The following is an 11,093-nucleotide window of genomic DNA, read 5'->3' as shown; positions in this document are numbered from 1 at the left end:
GGACTCGCTTTTCCCTATAGCATCTTGCTTAGGGCTTCCCTCGATAGGTTTTACAATTCCTTTATCACCCTCTTTAATCTTTTGACCTCTGTTACGGCTCGTAGATTAGAAGTTTCAGTATCATTGACACATATAGCCTCAATAAGGCTGACTCCACTGCCATGAGGTAACTCCTCTACAATAGCCTTTCCTCTTTGCAGTATTTGCCTTGGTCCATCGTCTTGTTGGATATTATTCCCTTGTGCGCGATGGTTAATCGGACCTGGTTGTTTACTCCCTTGTTGGAGAGAACTGATCTTACTCCAACAAGTAGCAATTAAGTGGCCAGAATTTTCGCAAATATCACATTTGACATTCAAGCAATTCCTAGGGAAATGTTGCCCACCACACCACTTACAGAATCTTGAGGGGCCACCCTCTTTAGGGCATCGGCTCCCTATCAAATTCTATTGCTTCTTAAGGAAATTGACATCCACAACTATTTGTCGATACTGTTCAGAGATCATATCAGTGTAGTGCTTCATCATATCCTTAACTTCATCAAGGACATTAGAAGCACTCAACTCATAGTCGCGATCGTCAGTCTGTCGCCCCATGGGCCTAACCACTTGATTAGGAATTAGCTGCTGACCAACTGGGACAACATTAGGATTCATTGTTTGGTTTCCACCACTATTTAGTGAGGCCACCTAAGTAGCCATAGGCATAGTCATGCTAGGAGGAGTTAGTAACATAGGCAAATTCGACATAATATTCCCTCGACCACTCGTATTTAACATGGGGTCCCCTTGACTCCCATTGGTCAAGGACAAATTATTACCATTCCAATTTATCCTTGTTGCATAAGCCGCTTGCAAGCGCGACTCTACTCCTTCTGCTTGGGTAATGGCAGTGTCAATATCGGCCAAAGTAGCAGTACTCAGCTGCACCTGGATATTAAAATCCAATCCATGTAGGAAATATTGCAATTGTGTAGCTGTTGGAATAGGAATATAAGCGTTAAGTTTGCGAAGAACTTGCTTTAGTTTCTTGGCATATGCTTGGACATTCTCATTTGGCTCTTGGCATGTTACATTCAAAACATGCAACCAATATTGCCCACCCTTCTCAAGGGCAAACTCTCTATGGAAAGCCGTAAGGAACTGGGCACTGCTAGTTATGGTTTCGACTTCTAGACCGTGATACCACATTGCCGCTCTTCCTTTTAACATCATGTTGAAGAACATCATTAGGTGTCCTTTATCTTGGATTCGATAGTTGAATATGAGCGTTTGAAAATCCTTAATGTGGAGCTCTCCATCTTCTTGTGGTAACCCATGGAAAATGGGCAATGGTGCTCCTAATGCTAGTAAATCCAGTGTGCCTGCTAGAATTGCGATAGGTTGTGCCATGGCTACCACCGGATTGACAACAGGAGTTTCTGTAGGCAACACTACACCCCCACTTGTTGTGGGTTGATTAACTGGAAATAGGAAAGTACCAAGACTTCCACTTGCACTCGAAGAGCTACTCGTAAAACCTAGGTTACTAGAACCACTGCCACTTATGCGTAATGGGCTGCTCCTTTGAGGAGAATAACATCTTACAATCTCCAACCGCCGTCTAGCCCTCTCAGCACGTTCTGCTTTTTGTATTTTGGCTTGACGGTCCTTGTCAGAGGACATAAACCAACTATTTGGTCCCTAAAAACCCTAGATTTGACAATCACCACTTGTTGGCGGCTCCCAGAAGACGCACTACTGATGGGACCTAAAATGGGCCAGCATTGGCTATGGCACTAGCCGGACCTCATGCATACGAGAGACAACCCCACCACATGGCCTCGCAGGCTAGGAGCATCTAAAACTCACTTTGCACTAAATGCTTGTGACGATTTTGCATTTGTATCCAATATGTAGTCCAACGTTGACCTTCCCTTCTCCTCAGAGGGAGATCCCATAACATATAGGAATAATGCCTCATAATACACACATAGGGAAGCACCTCTCGGCTGATTGGCGCGGCTCCACTGTGACTCTCCTATACCTCGGGGATTGGCCCCAAGATGCGTCGCTCCAACATATAAAACATAATGAAAAAACTCCACTCTTTCATAATTCAATGTTCCACGAGATTTTTATTTGACTCACAAAACTTTCCCCAACAGAAGCACCTGTCTAATTGATGACTTAGGTTTCCTTTCCTCTCAGTGTTGGTTAAAGTTTAACAAACAATTACAATGCATTCTAGGAGATACCATGTGATATGCTTGATGCAAGGTGTATGATGATTGTGCACAACCATTTTATGATTTAAAAAAAAACCCAGCCATGCAAGGTGTAGAAAACAACCCTTTCATGAATTTTAACTAAGCGTTACGTGCTACACTGCTTTAGGGACTAGCACCGGAACTTTCATGCTACTAGTCACCTATATTTAATTATGGAACGATCCCTAAATGCTATGAAGAAAGAGGAAAACCAGAATTTGTATCTTTTCAGCAATTAGACCGTCGCACAAACTTCATCCCCCCCTCACCGTTTAGGTGTTATTGCATTGCATAGGTGTAAATGGTTGTCTTGTGTCATTTTTGTATGTAAAAAATAATAAACATGTACTATAATAGAAAGGATGAGACCAAACTAAGGCTTAACCTCATGATTTAACCTTTTCAAACATTCATGCACATAAATCTTATTTTTTCATATTTTTTGAGCGCGAAAATCTCAATTTTCTCTATTTTTCACTACTTTTTCATATTTATTATTCATAAAAAATAGATATTTATGATTTATTTGTGTTTTCTTATTATTTTTACTGAAACTTAACATTTTCTTTGATTTTATCCCATTTCCACTCCTTTTTCCCAACTCAAAATCGGAAAAACCACTAATTTCCATTACAAAATGACATTTTGTGGGTTTATTATGAAATTTCTCCGATCGCCGTCTAGTGGCTCTTTTAAGCACTTTCCGGGCATTGCTGCTTAAAATTGTACTGATTGCCACTGCCACCTTCATCGAAGTCTATTTTTTTCCTAAAATTCTTAATTTTTGGCTATTTTTAAGCACTTCTCGGGCATGAAAAGTCATCTGTCACTTCCAACGTGATGATGGTTGCATTCCAAAACCATATGCATGACTTCATTGAGGTGTACCCAGATGACTTTTGTGTCTATAGCCGAATCTGTGAGCATTGGGGACACCTAGAACAGTGCTTTGACAAATGTTGAGAGTATGGGATCTCTCTCAACCCCGACAAATGCATCTTTTGTTGAGAAATGTGCAATCACATTTACCATAGCCTCTTTGTAAGGAACAACAAGGCAAAGAAACACGTTGCAAATAAAGCCTTAGACTAGGTAATGTATTCATGGTTTATTAAAACCAAAGTTTGTGAATACCATGGTCACTTTCCACCTTTTTCCACCTACCAATACCACCTACTATAAGCCTATAAAAGGCACTCATCCCCACACTCATTTCATCTATCATTATCATTCAACTATACTTGTATTATGCTTGGATAATATCAATTGTTCTTCTTTGTCATTACTTATGCCTCATTATGATTGTATATTTGCTCATTAGTGATCCTCCTTAGCATGCATTTCAATATTTTAACATGGTATCAAAGTGGATTTCAAGTTAATGATTCATTAGGCCACTAATTGGGTCAATCCAGTTTGAATTTTTGGATAATATCAGTTGTTCTTCTTTGTCATTACTTATGCCTCATTATGATTGTATATTTGCTCATTAGTGATCCTCCTTAGCATGCATTCTCAATATTTTAACATGATATCAGAGAAGATTTCAAGTTAATGAGTCATTAGGCCACTGATTGGGTCAATCCAGCTTGAATTTCTAGTTAACATCAGTTGTTCTTCTTTGTCATTACTTATGCCTCATTGTGATTGTATATTTGCTCATTAGTGATCCTCCTTAGCATGCATTCTCAATATTTTAACATGGTATCAAAACATATTTCAAGTTAATGAGTCATTAGGCCACCGATTGGGTCAATCTAGTTTGAATTTTTGGCTCCCTCCACTTTCCATGAATCTCTCATCTACCTCCATAGCCACCCACCTTCATTGGAGGGCTTGAATCTCTCAAACCAAACCATTTTAGCATTCTTCTGAGGAACTCTTTCTCTGCTCCACATGCTCCTCCCTATCACCTCAAATCCTAACATTATCACCTCTCTACTTTAGCATTGCGCCTATATCAGCCCGCTACCACGAATGCGCATGCAATTGTTGTAGTGCTGACGTTGTGCTTGTAGTCCACAATTATGACGACTACCATGGGGCTTTGAAAGCCCATGAGATAGGCTTTCTATCCCTGTAAAAAGTTTGGAAAATGATCAAGTCTATATGCTACAATCAGCAAAAAATTAGTCGATTGCTGTAACCCTAACAAAGAAGCCATAGCTCTTTCAACTTCAAACTTCTATTTCACTTCATTTTCTCACTATTTTTAGTAAATTGGAGTTTTTTCCACTTGGGTTAGAGTTCTTACTTAGTTTCTTGTAACATTTGAGGCATCAAACCATCAAGTTTGGAAGATTCAAGCACAATGTCCATTGACACTCATCTAGTGCTTTTAGCACTTATGTCATTTGACACAATCAGCTTTGTCGTTGATCAAATTTTAGTTTTTTTGTGCAACTCTAGCATTAAATCAAGGAGGGGAAGACTTGGACCTGCAAGATCTTGAAGATCTCAAGTTCAAAGGGCATACTAGTCACCTAGTATCTCTTGATATTAATCACCTAGTGCTTCTTGGCACTTGTGCTCAACTCTTTTGCTACTGAAGTTTGAAATTTTTGGAGCTGATTTGTTGTTGATCTTGCAACCTCAACATAGGCAAGGACTCACCGACAACTCAATTCAACGGTGTCAAATTCCATACATGGCAAACTAGGATCAAAATGATCCTGATGAAGAAAGGCTTGTGGTCAATCACAAGTGGTCAACAGAAGAAACCAATGGAAGCTGCACTTTCAATTGTATGGGATAAAAATGATGATAAGGCTCAAGCTATTATCAAGCTTGAACTTGATGATACCTACATTCATCATGTTGATTCAGATTGTGAAACCTCTCAAGCAACATGGGATCAATTAGAAACCCTGTTTGGAGCTCATTCAAAATCCTTCAAATATGGCTTACTAATTGAAATTTTTAGGCTTGACATGAAAAGTAGTACCTGACTTGCAGCTCATTTGAATTATATGGAAAGCTTGTTAACACAACTTGCAAGAATCAACTTGAAGATGGATAAAGACATTTGCATTGGAGTGCTTCTCAAGAGTCTTCCACTTGATTTTGATAATGTGTCTACCACATTAATCAACATGCCAAAGCTAAAGCTTGTGGATATCAAAGCCTCTCTCCTGGAAGAGAAAAAGAAGATCAAGAGCAAGGGAGAAAGAAGCATCCCAAGAGGAGACCAACAACTCCTCTATGTGAAAGGGAAGAAGAGCATAGTATGTGACTTTTGTAAGAAAACTAGGCATATTGAGAAATTTTGCCATTCTAAGAAAAGGTCTTAATGAGCATATCTTGTAATAGTCAAAGAAGATGAAGAAAACAATGGACAAGAAGAAGAAGAAGACACCCAAGAACAGAAGGATAGGATTCACCAGTCCCTCTTTTGTAGCTCATTTTATGATAGAACTTTTTAAGTTTAAAATGTGGACTTGCCTAATGTTCCTACCATAGGCTCCTATACTTCTCATTTAACCTCTACACACTACAACCTCTACACACTTAATGAGGCCTTGTGATAGCCTGTAGCTTTGTATAGTTGGTTATTTCCATGTCTACACTTTGCAAGGTTCTATAGCCTCTATATACTCAGTGTCTTTCTTGGTTGTGATTGAGGAGGGGTGTTGAGAAATGTGCAATCAGATCCACCATAGTCTCTTTGTAAGGAACAACAAGGCAAAGAAACACATTGCAAATAAAGCCTTGGACTAGGTCATGTATGCATAGTTTATTAAAACCATAGTTGGTGAATACCATGGTCACTTTTCACATTTTTCCACCTACCAATACCACCTACTGTAAGCCTATAAAAGGCACTCATCCCCACACTCATTTCATCTATCATTATCATTCAGTTGTACTTACATTATGCTTGGATAATATCAATTGTTCTTCTTTGTCATTACTTATGCCTCGTTGTGATTGTATATTTTCTGATAAGTGATCCTCCTTAGCATGCATTCTCAATATGTTAACATATTTGGAGTCTTGTCTCAGGAGTTCTTTTGGGCCACATTGACTCGGCACAACGGATAGCAATAGATCCTAAAAATATTGAGAAGATTATTGCCTTAATAGCACTAACCAACCTTTTAAAATTGAGGGGATTCCTTGGCCATGTGGGCTATTACAGAAGGCTCATTGCACACTTTGCAACAAAGGTAACCCCCTACATAAACTCCTCAGAAATGATGCAGAGTTCATGAGGACCACGAATTGTGACAAGGCATTCAACACCCTAAAGCAGTGCTTGATTGATGCACCCATCTTGCAACCTCCTAATTGGAGGAAGGAGTTCCATGTGCACATTGATGCATTACTCGAAGGCCTAGGTGTAATCTTATGTCAAAAGGGCCCCTCAAAGCTGGACCAACCTATCTATTATGCAAGTCAGAAAGTAACCAACAGAGAACAAAACTACATAATGACAGAGCTTGGGTGCCTAGCAATGGTGTTTGCCTTGGAGAAGTTCCGACACTACCTATTGTCGACACACTTCAAATTTTAGGTGGACCATGAAGCCCTATCCTTATTGATGTGAAGGGAAGAATGATGAAATGGCTCCTTTTGTTTCAAGAGTCCGATTTTGAGGTGGTAATGATAGATGGGCCCCTATAAGGTACTTGCCATCAACCCTAATGGCTCTGTTCCAAGTCCAGACAGTCGACACTTTCGATGAGCCCTTCCTAATTGATGACTATCACCTCAAGATATATTACTCTCCCTAGGGATCTTGACAATCATTATTGATAGCTCCCTCATTCCTTGCACAACAGTTGATACGGCTTTACCTAATACTTCTAATAGCCCTCTTGTTGATCTTGATGATGTGCCTTTGTTTTATTAGCCCCTTGCAGCCACTTTGCCCCCTCATTGGCATCCTTTCCATCTGATACATTAGAGGTGGCAAGGATGGTTCTAATACATGGCATTGCTACTATTATCCTCTTTCAAAAGAAGAAAAAGAAAAAAAAGGAAAAAAATAAGCATATATCGATCATATGGGAAAAGGACTTAGGTCCCTGTCATGGTGACCTATTCTTCAAGAAAAGGTGAAAACACCCTCGGGAGTATGGAAAAAGAAAAAGAAAATAAAAATAAAAATAATAAAATAAAAACAAAACTGTTATGGGAGAAAATAAAGAAATCCCTTGTCATAACATAACAGGCCTCGTTCCAAGAAAAGGTGGCACACACTCTTGGATGGGAAGCTAACTATGGAAAAGGTGGTAATACCCCGTAGTCTAGGTTAGCTTATTTACTAGTAGAACTCTTATAGAAAAAGTTCCAAAGGCATCTCCCTTGGTGTGTTGAATCCTGTAACCTCATCAAGTGCTTTTGACTCCTCCAACAAATGTTGTTTCTCATATGCAATCCAAGTATTAGACTTGTTGGCTACCTCCGTGGGTATGCCTCTTCATCAACCAATCCACATTGGCATCATCAGCGAGAGAAAGCTAATCTTCATCAACAAATCTAGAGTAATGTGAGCTTTTATCCTAATCGGATGGGAATGTGAGTATGGGATGTCTTCTATATTCATCAACAGAGCATGAGATAGAGCATGTGTAACATGTCCGCTCGTCCACCTGTGGGACACGTCTTAGCAGCCCATCGGGAAGAGAGTCTAGAAGGTACCACCTGGCACTCGCAAGGAATGTCACAGGGTTTGCAATCTAGGTATTTTTGAGTATGCCCCGAGTGGAAGTATCCGAGCGTTCCCACTTAGGATCGACTTCCTATCAGCAAAGTCTCTAGGAAGTAGCTAGCGTCAAGATCCATATGACCCACTTTGAGTTGGAACAATAGAGTCGAAGTGGATTTATGCTGCACTTGGTTCATGGAGAATGGGAAATGAGAGGGATGCGAAGCTTAGCCTCTCTGCCCATAAGGCATAGTCCCATTTCACTCCCCTAAAATAGCACAAATTGGGTCTCTAACTCTACCAACTCTAGGTCTTCACAATATCGTTTTCACATCTTTTGAGAAAAGTTCCCAGCTAACTAGGACCACCCTTCCATAGGTTGGATCCAATTCACGTCCATCGCACTTTCCTCAGTTTGCTTAGTTATCTAATTACCTACCACATTATGTTTGACATGCAAAGGCATCTTCCTTAATTAATCAATTTAATCACATGTTCCTTCACGTAACTTAGGCACTGACACAAAAACAATGTCAAGAAAGTTCCTTTTTCAAATAATTGATCTTTATTTATCATAGTCCTAGAATACATCAAGTATCATGTTTGAAGGCTATCCCAGCAATCAACAGGATTGCTGCTCCAAGTTTCGCCCGTAGACTAGTACATGGGCCTCGAGATCCCATCTTGAGTCACATCGATCTCTTGTGCAGGATCCGGAGGCAAGGAATTTATAGCCAGAGCCTCCCCTGGCACCCAAGCGTCCTCTCGCTCCAAGCAGCACCCACGAAGAGACCTCTCGTGGTGGGTTCGGTCCATATACCCGGCACTGCTAACAACCCCCTTGGATAGGGCCAGGCAGGTAGTCAGAGGTAACTGAACTTGCCACTCCCTCCAGGCCTTTAACCTGAAGAATTAAGTGTTTTTCCTTGAATTAGTTCCTTGAGCAAAGAAGTTCAAAAAATGTACCTAAGTGTACAATCACGATCATTTCAGTGGTCGTTCGTATGACAAACTGCTAAGGTGTGATTCCTTCTTCCTCAATGCTCCCAGGATTTGGCCCTGGGTCGTTCATGACTTGGCAAGATTCCAGGGGCTTGGCAAGCTAGGTTGCTTGTTTTCCCTTTATCTTCGGGTTAGGGTTTGTACCCTGCCTACCCTAATTATCCTTTCCTTAGGTCTCCTTGTAAGATAGATAATGGATAACATCGTCGTCCTCGGTTGGTCAACTTGTTGGTTATCTCCTAGATCCCTTGTATTACCTATGTACCTTTATCTTTGATCTTAATTAATGAAGATTGTATATCCCCTTGACCATGGTTGGCCAAGATGGTTCTGTTTAGAATAGTTCCTACTCCGTCTTAAGTATAATATTCTTAAACCCTCTTAATAATACTCACAGGCGCTTAAGCTTTTACCTATTCCTCTTGAAGTCACCAAGGACTTTGACATGGGACTCATGGATCTCAGCCCCATTTGGTAGATTACAAACAACATTGAATTTCCCCAACAACTTGAATGCACGCAACGTAATGCCATGCCTTCATTACAATGCTTACAATTTTGATATAATCCATACGATATTGTATGCCACACATGCGAAGGTACTTTCTATGCATGCAATCTTAACATTATCCTCTATGTAATTATTTACACGATCGATAATCTTCTTGAATGATCTAACTTTATGTGATCATTGTATGAGTCTAGCTACAGATTACATGTAATAATCTGCAGAAAAGATTATTTCTACAAATTATTACATGTACCTTAGAATCCATCTTGCAATATGGACATGCACTTTGTTTCTTTCAATGTCCTCTGAAATGCGTTTTAAGCAAGAACTTGTACAAGGAGCAATGCACTTTATGCAGAAATTCTTGCAAGATGTTTTTTGGTAATTGAAAATGCAATTATCTAATCAATTTCACCTATTATGATGTCATCTTACAACGGGAATTATCTTGCTTGTTACATACATCACAACTAAGTTCATACCTAGGAAATTATCAAACAAGCAATTAATGTGATGCATGTGAATATGATTTTCACCATGATAATTATAACCTATGTTTTAATAATAGAACAACATGGGTTTGGAGTGATGTCTTGATTACATCGGTATTGATGCCTGATGAACCATTCGCGGTTGTGGTGCCATCTTGATTCGAGCCACCATCCACACTTGCAGGGTTTCCGGCCATCCTTGTGGAACTATGCTTCGGGGCCATACTCGAAGGCGCGTGTACGAGAGATAGAATCCTCCCACTCTCCTATGCAACATTCTCGCTGCCTCTCCTTGAGTGGAGAGAAGATAATGAAGGGGGAGGGGCACATTCTCAGAATTATCAAGAGGGGTGTGTGACCTCTCTTTAAGGAGGGGGAAGAAGAAGCTTCCAGAAGCTTCTCTCTCTCTCTCTCTCTCTTTCTCTCTCCCTCTCTCTCCTTATCTCTCTTCCTCTCTCTCTCTCTCTCTCTCTCTCTCTCTCTCCCTCTCTCTCTCTTTCTCTTAGGATAGCAGGGCAGCTTTTTTGATCACGGGGTGGAGGGCGACCGCTGCCAACGACGAGGGGGGCCTGCGTACTGACCAGGGCCATGAGGGAGCATGGGTTGCCTTTTGTAGAGGGGGGAGGAGGTGGCTTATGGGGGGGAGATGGCAGTTAAGGGCCGCCACCCCTCCACCTGGGGGGCTGCATGCCCCCTTTTTCTTTTACTTACTCCCTCTCTTTCTCTCTCTCTCCTCACCATGCAATCAGCAGCATGGGGAGAGAGTAAAAAAAAAATTAAAAAAAATTTGAAAGAAAGGGGGGGTTCTCATGGGGGGGAAAGCACGGGGGGGGGGCTATTACATCCTCTCCCCCTTAGAGGAATCGAGATGTCCTCACCTCGAGAAGACTTGGGGGTATTGTTGGTTGAGAGTATTCTCGTCCATCTAGGTGGCATCCTCTTCTACATAATCTTTCCACTGGATGAGGTATTCTCTCAAGGTCCATGATCTCAAATGTGCCTTTCTAACATCTAGGATACTATCAGGCCGTAGCTCAAGGACTCCTTGGCTAGGCATTACAATTTGCTGATCACATCAAGTACATGATTTGGATTAGGTAGATACTTTTTCAATAGGCTAATGTGGAATACATTATGAATCTTTAGAGTTGCGGGCAACTGTAGTATGTAAGCATTAGGCCCTAGGCACTT

The sequence above is a fragment of the Lygodium microphyllum genome, chromosome 5 (assembly GCF_053477565.2).
Source record: "Lygodium microphyllum isolate KBCC chromosome 5, Lygodium_microphyllum_v1.1.10, whole genome shotgun sequence".
Taxonomy (NCBI): domain Eukaryota; kingdom Viridiplantae; phylum Streptophyta; class Polypodiopsida; order Schizaeales; family Lygodiaceae; genus Lygodium; species Lygodium microphyllum.
This window is presented reverse-complemented; position numbering follows the sequence as displayed.